The 10,639-nt window shown below is 37.9% G+C and overlaps 2 pseudogenes; one reads left to right on the top strand and one right to left on the bottom strand.

The window, feature by feature from the left end:
* Positions 1-503: 503 nt before the first annotated feature.
* Positions 504-603, bottom strand: LOC145629729 (small nucleolar RNA R71; annotated as a pseudogene).
* Positions 604-3,466: 2,863 nt separating this feature from the next.
* LOC145627817 (F-box/kelch-repeat protein At3g06240-like) lies at positions 3,467-10,315 on the top strand (annotated as a pseudogene).
* Positions 10,316-10,639: the final 324 nt, after the last annotated feature.

Genomic DNA, 10,639 nt, shown 5'->3' with positions numbered 1-10,639 from the left:
TCCCAAGATTGAGCAAACCTATAGGAGAATAAGGAGAGCTGGTTCTAGGCCATTAACTACTTCCCCAACTAGGGAGGTTAATTTCGAAGAAAGATAAGAACAAATGGCTGGCGAGGAACAACTGGTCCAAAGACCCTTGAAGGAGTTGGGAACTCCGGGAGCTTATAGAGCTTCAAGTGGCATTTCTCCTCCCGTTACTCAAGCCAATGATTTTGAAATACGCCCTACAATGATTAATTTGATCGAAAGGAGGCAATTTAGTGGAGCAAAACATGAGAGCCCTCTTGCACATTTGAACGAATTTGAAAAATATTGCAACACGATCAAGGTAAATGGGGTAACTCAAGAATTTGTGAGACTAAATCTATTTCCTTTCTCCTTGATAGGAAGGGCTATTGAATGGCTTGAGAAAGAAGTAAGGCCGAACTCCTTGAGAACTTGGGACGAGGTCACCACGGCTTTCTTAGGGAGATTCTACTCTCAAAAGAAGACGGCCGAGGAAAGGGCTTTGACACAAGGTTTCCGTCAACGGGATAGTGAAACCATTTATGAGGCTTGGGAGAGGTATAAAGAATATCAAAGGGAGTGTCCCCATCATGGCATTCCGACCTACCAAGTGCTTCAAATCTTCTATGGGGGCTTGATTCCACAAGGAAAGAGTAGCCTAGATGCGGGAGCGGGTGGCCCGATTATGAACAAGACGGAGGAGCAAGTCATAGAGATAATTGAGGATGTGGTGAGGCACCACATGGATTGGCAAGAAGGAGAGAGAGAGTCTCTAAACAAGGGAGGAAATGCGGTTTACTCCGTTGATCACCTTAATGCCATCAACAATTTGACTTCCTAAATCACCAACCTTGGAAAGGAGATGATATCAATCAAGGCAAAACTAGAGAACTCTAGTTCAACACAAGAGCATCCCTCCCAATCTAAGGGGAGAGGTATGAATTCTAACTCTTCTCCCTCTACTTCTAATAACATGCCTCATGGATGTTTGTTTTGTAAAAATTGTGGGTCATATGACCATGATACCTCTTCTTGTAATTATGATTCCAACCCCAACCCCAATACGAAGATGGTAATGAAAATGAAAATGAACAAGTCAATGCCTTATATTTTGATAATAGACATAGGAATGACAATCAAAGATACTTACCACCAAATCGAAGAGAACAAGGGGGAAATTCCTATAACCAAAGAGTAAATGATTACGATTACCATAACCAAAATCAATGGGGAAATAGGAACCAAAGGGACCAAAATCCCCAAGGTAACTACAACCAACAAGGTGGTTATGGTAACCATAATCATCATAATCAAGGAAACTATGGGAATCAAGGGCAATATCACCAAGGGGGAAACTCTAATAATCGGAACAATTGGAACAACAATAATAATAGAGGTTCTTCTAATCAAAATGCTTCCAATTCGAATGTTAGAGGTAATATAGCTCCCCAAGACTACTACTATGCACAAGCACCACCTAGTAGGTCTAGCTTGGAGGAAATGATGGAAAGTTAAACTAAAATGTTCAATACTTTCATGGCCTCTAGTCAAAAGAAATTTAGTGAAGTCATGACCCATAATAAAATGCTTGAAACACAAATTTCGCAATTGGCCAATGCTTTGAAGGAAGGGACTAGCACTTCTAAACTTCCACCCCAAGGACTAGATCCTCAGAGGCCCGTAAATGCTATATCAACTAGAAGTGGTAAAGTGTTGGAAGAAAGTGTTCCTAAAATAAGCAATGAGAGAATGAACATGAGTGAGCCTCCCCTTGAGAGTGATTTTAAACAAGAGAGAAAGCAAAACCATGAGAATGAAGAAGACAAAGAATGTGAGAAAGAAAAAGAATTTGAGAAAGAAAAAGAATGTGAAAAAGAGAGTGAATGAAGAGAAAAGAGAAAGAGAGAGAGAAACAAAAAAATTGCAAAAGCTACCATATCCTCACAAATTTTTTAGAAACAAATTAGATGTGCAATTTGGAAAATTTCTTGAAACATTGAAACAAATTCACCTTTCAATTCCTTTTACCGATGCTATCAAGTAAATGCCTAACTATGATAGGTTTTTGAAAGATATTTTGAGTGGAAGGAGAAAGTGTGAATTGGTGGAAATGGTGAATCTCACCGAGAATTGTAGTGCAATCATCATGAATAAAATGCCACCGAAATTGAAAGACCCCGGGAACTTTTCTATCCCTTGTGCTATATATAATATGCAAATTGATAATGCTTTATGTGATCTTGGGGCTAGTGTTAGCCTTATGCCATATTCGGTATATCAAAGACTTGAGATAGGGGAACTTCTACCCACCAACATTACCTTACAATAATTCTAGGAAGACCTTTTCTTGCTACTTTGGGCGCTTTAATAGATGTTAAAAGTGCTAAAATTTCACTAAAAGTAGGAGATGAGGTGATAGAATTTGATTTGAATGAGAGCATGAAATATCCAAGCTCTAGTCTTGATAACTGTATGATGATTGATACTATTGATTCTATTGTGACTTCTATGCATGAGCACTTGCTCACTACTAACGATGCCCTTGAGAATGTCCTTTTGAATAAGGAAAAGATAGGTGAGAAAGGTAAGGAGATGACATTGTATGAAGGAATTCTTGAAGGAAGTACGGAAGAAAGCATCGAGCAAGTATGCATGGGAATCACAAGCAATGATGCTTTGGAAATAGCTACCTCAAAGGAAGGTAAGGGTGTTCCAATGGTAGAGTTAAAACCTCTACCATCACACCTAAGGTATGAGTTTTTGGGTCCTAATTAAACTTTTCCGGTAATAGTAAATTCTTCTTTGAACGAGTGCCAAACTCAAATGTTATGTGGTGTTTAAAGAAACCACCAAGGTGTTTTGGGCTATACCATTGATAACCTCAAAGGTATTAGTCCCGCTTTATGTATGCACCACATAACACTTGAGGAGGATGCTAAGCCTTCCATTGAGAGGCAAAGGAAACTCAATCCTCAAATGGGGGAGGTGGTGAAGAAAGAAATCACCAAACTCCTTAATGCCGGCATCATCTTTCCCATTTCGAGTTCTTGATGGGTTTCCCCCGTTCATGTGGTCCCTAAAAAGGGAGGAATGACCGTAGTTGAAAATGAGAGTAGTTGAAAATGAGAGTGGTGATCTCATTTCAACTAGAACGGTGACCGGTTGGAGGATGTGCATAGACTATAGACGTCTAAATGCATCCACTAACAAGGATCATTTTCCTCTTCCTTTTATCAACAAAATGCTTGAAAGACTAACCAAGCACAAGTATTATTGCTCTCTTGATGGTTATTCGGGTTTCTTTCAAATCCCCATAAACCCGGATGATCAATAAAAGACAACTTTTACTTGTCCATATGGTACTTTTGCATATAGGAGGATGCCGTTTGGACTTTGCAATGCACCGGCAACCTTTCAAAGGTGCATGATGAGTATCTTTGGAGACATGCTTGAGGTCGAAATGGAAGTTTTCATGGATGATTTCTTGATTGGGGGCCTTTCATTTGAAGATTGTTTGTCCAATTTGGGAAAATGCTTAGCAAGATGTGAGAAGGTTAACTTGGTCCTAATTGGGAAAAATGCCACTTCATGGTTGAAGAGGGAATCGTCTTTGGTCACAAGATATCAAGAAAGAGGGTTAAGGTCGACAAGGCCAAAGTTGAAGTGATTGAAAAATTACCACCTCCAATTAATGTGAGAGGAGTAAGATCCTTTTTGGGGCATGCAGGGTTTTATAGGAGATTTATCAAGGATTTCTCACAAATTGCTAGACCCTTAAATGCTCTTCTTCAAAAGGATGCCATCTTTATTTTTGATGAAAAGTGTCTTCAAGCTTTCAACAAATTAAAGGAGGCTTTGATCTCTACTCCAATCGTGCAAGGGCCAAGATAGGATTTGTCGTTTGAACTTATGTGCGATGCTAGTGATGTTGCAATTGGAGGGGTGCTGGGACAAAGAATTAAGAAGAAACTTCACGTCATTTACTACATGTCCAAGACCTTGAATGAAGCTCAACGGAACTACACCACAACGGAGAAGGAGTTTCTTGCCGTGGTACATGCTTTTGAGATGTTTTGGAACTACCTCATTGGTTCCAAAACTATTGTTTATACCAATCATGCGGCTATTAGGTACCTTGTGGCAAAGAAAGAGTCCAAATTAAACTTCGTCTTCTTTGATGGGTCTTATCTCTCCAACAATTTCATGTCAAAATCCGGGATAAGAAAGGGGACGAGAATGTGGTTGCGGACCATCTTTCCCGATTAGAGAATGTGAAAGCTAGTAATGATGAAATCCCCATTTGTGATGAATTGAGAGATGATGTACTCTATATCTTGAATGAAAAGGAGCTTCCTTGGTTCGCCGACTTGGTGAACTATTTGGCTTGTGGAGAATTCCCTCCCGATTTCTCCAAAAACCAATGGAAGAAGCTAAAGAGGGAAGCAAGGCACTATGTACGGGATGACCCCATTCTCTACAAGAGAGGAGTAGATGTGTAGACACCCATTTGTGTCTCCCCAAAACCAAACCCAGTGATGAGTACCTTTCACGTCGAATCATAATCGAATGAAACGAAAGTGTGGAAAGGTCTAGTGTTGCGGAAAGTTTTAATTTCTTTTTTCTTCTTTCTGTTTTTGAAAACTTTATTTTAATAAAACAGCCAATCCAGTTTGGTTGGTCCATGATATGGGTCCAATAGTGGTTTAGTTGGATAGGGCTTGCAAAGACCTTTCCAACGATATATTATAAGCCCAATTCCGATGCATATTGAGAAAATTATGGCCAAATTACCAAACTGGGCCCAGTTTGAGCTTTATGTACGGCCCAATGATCTTGGGGAGGGCCTAATATGATTTATCATTCCTAATGCAATTAGGAATGGTTTTAGTCTTCTAGAATCTTCTAGAAGGTTCTTTTCATTCCTAATTCAATTAGCATTGATAAGTTGACTTTGTTGACTTTTCAGAGTTTTAATTAAAATCAAATAGCATTTTCGAAGAAATTGTATTATTTTATCCTCCAGTACGGTAAATTTATCAGATTTTCGAAAACGCGTCGAAATCAAGCTTGGCGTCCAACCCCAGGCCTTGGCGCCTGGAACCAGGCTTGGCGCCTGACGCTAGCCATTGGCGCCTGGCGCTAGTGCTGGTGCCTGGCGCTAGTGCTGGTGCCTGGCGCCAGCTAGCCAGGGTTGGCGCCAGCTCTGTTTCCTGAGCGTCAGACTCTGTTTTGTTAAATTATCTTTTTTGGCTGATTTTCTCTATAAATATCGTATCAAAAACCTCGTTTTCAAGGATCAACGATCAGTTTTCATTCGCAAGTTAAATCATTCATGCATTAACATTCTTTAAATCTCTTAATCGTTCATCTCCCTCATTCATCTTTCCTCAAAACTTTGTGTTCTCATACAAAATTTCGCATTCACAAAATTTAGAAACACCTAGCCATATTCGAAGTTGCCTTCGCCCTAGACGTCAAAGGTTTAATTTCTGAGGGTTTGGTCCCAAATCTCTCTTTCAATTATTTAATTGAAGTGTTTGTTTATTATTTTCCTTGAAGTTACTAACGTGTGTATTTTGTTATTAGAAAGAGGTACGAGGCATCAAAGTAAGTACTTTAATTGATTAATTGATTTTATGATGTAGAAATCATGTTTACATTGTTATTATGATATTCCTAGTATCATGTCTAGGGTAATTTTAATATCAAATATGCTAAATATGATTGTTGCGATGCTTCCTATGTTCTTCCTAATATTTATGATTGATAGTATCATGTTAGGGCTAAAGACTTGATTTTTATTGCTTAGTGACATGCTAGAGTTTGTTATTAATCTTGTTAGTATCATGCCTAGGATCTTGCTATTATTATGCTTTAATATTAATGTGAACATGATTATGATTATAATTATTATAATTTATGATTATGATGATTATGAATATTATTATTATTATTATTTTGATGATGATTATTTTATTGTTATGATTATAATTATTATTCATGATATTGATTATTTATTGTGTTGCTTGATCATTTATATTTATTGCTTGATCACCCTTTATGCATGTTTAAAGGGAATTTGGTACTTTTCATCACGCTTAATAAGATAATTAATAATCTTGTTAGGGTTAATTGTGATTATAATTCAAGTGATCGCCTATAATAGTTTATTTGTGCATTAATATTCAACCAACATAGATAAACAGGTTTAGGGTTAAACCTAATGATTGCATGTTAATCAGAAAGCGCACATGAATACGAGCAGAATAAAGTAGAGGCCTATTATTAGGGCAGATTCAATCTCTTTTAGGTTGGATTTGTACCTTCATCCCCGAACCCTTATTTGGTTCTAGACCTTATGGAGTTGACGATCTCTTAGATCGTTAAGGGGTGTAACCTTCACCTCGTGAATGGTTTACAAGTTCCTAAAAAACTTGTTGGCGACTCTTTTGCTCTATCTTCTCCCTTTTGGACGCCACCGTACTTTAGTGTATGATCACAGTGGGGTTCAAGCTAGTGGGATTTTAAAGGCTTGAAATTATTCCCTACAGTTTTTGGTGACTCCACTGGGGAGGATTTCTATTTTAATTCCTGAATTTGTTTCGGTAATGATTTAGAATGAGTGGATGAGACTCGAAAAGTTCTAAGTATTTCATGTGCGTAATTTTGATTAACATTATTGTCATATGCATAAAAAGGATCTCATTGGAAAGACCATCAGTAATGAGTCAAAAACATAGGATTTTACATGTAGGAAATTTGAGGAATGTCTTTCACAACTAGGACTGAAATAACACCGCGCGAAACTGGAGGATTTTATCGAGCACAGAAAGCTGCTGAGGCATGTGGGAAGTAGCGTCAGGGGCCAGAGCTTGGCGCCACACTTTTAGCCGTAGCGCCAAATGTCAGTATTGGCGCCAGGCACTACAGTTAAAAGTTGGCGCCAGTCTCTGATTGCTGGCGCCAATTTCCCCCCAATACCGAGCCAGAAATATGCGTTCTAATTTCGACCGGTTTTTCGTATTGTTTGCTCGATCCTACTTCCTGATTGAATTTTTTCTCACTTTTCTGAAACCCGTATGTGTTCTACATATGGACATAACCCTCTGGGAATTCATGCTCCATCTACCCGATTGAACGCTCCGTGCAACAAAGGGTACATCCGAGATGTTGAATTCACCAAACCATGGAAGCGAGTTTTTTCTAAAGCTTGCGGTGTCCCATCCACTCGCGCCAACCCTTCACGGTTAGGCTTCCGCGCGGTGCATCCGGACAATTAACCATGGACCCTCTATTGACTAAACCATATCCCAAACTTTAGAGAACTAGAGCCATGGTTAGGTTGCAAATGCATTGCATCATATTGTGCCTACTTGACTAATTGTGCATTATTTGTAATGCATATATATTCTATGTTTCTCTTAACCGTTTGTTGACTTGTGTTGAGATTAAATAAATTAATGACTTAAAGAACTTTGCCTAATTAATTAATTAATCAATTAATTAATTTAAGTCAATAAAGTCTAATTTTTTTAATCGGAATTGACCTTGTACGACTTTAGGCATACCCCAGTTGACTAATAATACCGAAAACAGTCCCAGACCAAAGCTCCACTATTGGCGCCAAAGTCTGAGCTGTAGCGCCACACTATGGAGTGTAGCGCCTGACGACAGCTATGTTGTCTGGCGCCAAGCCCCACAGTGTGACGCCAGTCCTGTCGCTTGGCCGACAGTTCGGATTATTGGTCGAGTCATCACCTAGGGTCTAATTAATCAGTCCTCTGTTTAATTTGGTTAATTTTCGCTGTCAATAACACCTTGTCGAGTCATTAGTCGAGTCTTAGTCTCATAGTCTAGCCACATGGTCATGACACGAGTCTTAACGCACCATCTACACTCACTAGTCTTGGCACACACTTTGAGTATATGTCACCTTGACCATGTCTTAGGTTCATGCATGAGTCGGTCTTTTCCGTCATTTGAGTTGGGGGGTACATTCTATTCCTAATTCTTCATATCCCTCCATCTAAATCTTCTTTCACATTCTATTCCAATTTTTCTTCACTTCCTCCATAATTCGCATGTTGAATAAAGTTTGAGTCAAATAATTAACAATAAGTATCCCCAAATTCCTTTCCCACAGTACTTGGTCGAGGAGAGAAGGGCGATTAATCAAGGACAACCTCTTTATTCAAGTCTCGCTTCACTACTAGAAATAGGCTAAATTACGACGGAATACTTACGACGGACATTTTTTTCCGTCGTTAAGGTGGATATTTACGACGAAAAACATTTCGTCGCAATTTTGCGACGGAAAATTTCAATTACGAGGCATTTTCCCTCGTAAAGTTTACGACGGAAATAAATTCCGTCGTAAATATAAACTTACGACGGAATATTCCGTCGTAAAGTAATTTGCGACGGAATATTCCGTCGTAAGTTTATATTTACGACGGAATTTATTTCCGTCGTAAAAGTCATTGTCATTTTTGAAAATTAAAATTGTATCCTTAACCTAAAAAAAGGGGGAAAGAAACGCAGAGAGAGAAAGAGAAGCAGCGGCAGGAGAAAGAGAAAGAGAAGGAGATAGAAGAAAGAACGTGGCGGCCCTGGTTTTTCCGGCGACGCCTTGGTGAACGAAAGAGAAGGAGAGAGAAAGAGAGAGGTAAATTTTGGAGTCGTTGCACAGAAGAAAGAGAAGGAGAGAGAAAGAGAGAGGGAAAGAGAAGTCGCCGCCGTCGGTGACCCAAACCTCAGCCCTCCGTCACGCAACTGTCGCCGTCGGTGACCCAAACGGAGCCGACATTGTAAGAGAGAAAGAGGACGAGTAGGAGAAAGAAAAAGAGGTCGAGAAGGAGAAAGAGGGCGGCTGAAGGGGCGGCTTGTGTCCGTCGTCGAGCCTCTGGCGCCACCTTACCAGGTCAGTGTACACCTGTTTTTTTTTTTTTTTGTTTTTTTTTTTGTTTTTTTTTTTTCATTCGAATCTGACTCCGACCTCTGGCCTCCTCCCCTAAATTCTGTTGAAGAAAACAAACAATAAACCCCAAAATAACCCCTTTCAATCACCCCTAAATTCTGTTGAACTTCCTCAAGAACTCATCTTTTCTGAAATCCTTCCAAGATTGCCGGTAAATTCTTTAACCCGCTTCAAATCTGTTTCAAAAACATGGAATTTCATTATCTCCTCCCCAAAATTTCATCAATTCCCATCTCAAATGCACTATTTCAAACCCTTTTGTGCCCTCAAATTGTGTGTTTATTAAATCTGCTTATGATTTTTACATTCTTAATTATTCTGCATATGATAGATACCCAGATGATAATTATGATGAAAAGGGTTTGATTAAGGTTAAAAGTCTTCATTTTGATGATAATGGTGTGAATACTTTCTTAATTGGTTCATGTAATGGGTTAGTATGTTTAGGGCGTGGAACTGCTTTTAGTAAATTTGGCTATAACTTTCTTGTTTATAATCCAATAATGGGTCAGTTTCTTCATGTGTCAGATCCTTTAGGGAATTTTCATGGGAAATTGATTTTTGGGTTTGGGTTCGTTTCTTGTAAAAATGATTATTTGATGTTGGTTGGTGGTCTTCAGAGGAAGAGTTATAAGAATTTTGTGTATATTTATTCATTAAGGTCTAATGATTGGAAGAAAATCGGAGCGTTTGATGAAGATGAGTTTTCGATATATTTGGGTGGTAGAGGAGTATTGGTTAATGAGACATTGCATTGGCTTACAACCCAAGTTCGAAGAACGAACACTAAGTGTATAAGTGGCTTTGATTTGGTTGATGAGAGCTTCAAGGATGTGAGGATGCCTAGAGTGTTTTGGCGTAATGATCATTTTTTGGACTTCAAATTGAGTGAGATGAATTGATTAATTGTGTGCTTGGGGTGAAGATATCTATGGTGGGGTGAAGATATCAAGTTTAGTTTAGTTTACTTTTTTGTAAGTATGTTAGTTTAGTTAAGTTTTTTTTTTTTTTTTAATATAATGTGGTTTAATTTAGTTTAGTTTTACTAAAGTATATTAGATTAGTTTAATATTATGAAACTTTAGTTTAGGTTATTTTAATATAATGTGGTTTAATTTAATTTAGTTTTACTAAAGTATATTAGATTAGTTTAATATTATGAAACTTTAGGTACGTTTGTTTGTTTTGTTTAATATGATGTATGTTAGATTACTTTAGTTCATTATAATCTAGTTTAGTTTTGTTTAGTTTAATATAATGTTTCTTACTTAAGTTTAATTTTTTATAATGCATGTTACTATATTTAATATTATGATATGTTAGTGTAGTTTGGTTTGGTTTAATATGATATATTAGTTTACTTTGGTTTTGTTTGATTTGTTTCTCTTGTTTAGTTTAATCTTGATATATTTGTGCTCATTTAATCTTGATTTGGTTTAATATGATATATTAGTTTACTTTGCCAAATTTGGATAATTTAGGAAGAGTGAGGGTTGAAAATTGACATATGTGCTTATTTCTCTTAATATCTATCCTTAGGCACTTAAAAGCAATTGATATTGGAATGTTAGAAGAAAGAACGAGTCCATTTGCTTGAAAACTTAGAAAATAGGCATGGTTTTAGCCATATAGGCCAAATTTGGATGATTTTGGATG

This window comes from Chenopodium album, chromosome 4 (assembly GCF_948465745.1).
Source record: "Chenopodium album chromosome 4, dcCheAlbu1.1, whole genome shotgun sequence".
NCBI lineage: Eukaryota > Viridiplantae > Streptophyta > Magnoliopsida > Caryophyllales > Amaranthaceae > Chenopodium > Chenopodium album.
Note: the sequence above shows the minus strand (reverse complement) of the source record. Positions and strands in the feature narration are given on the sequence as shown.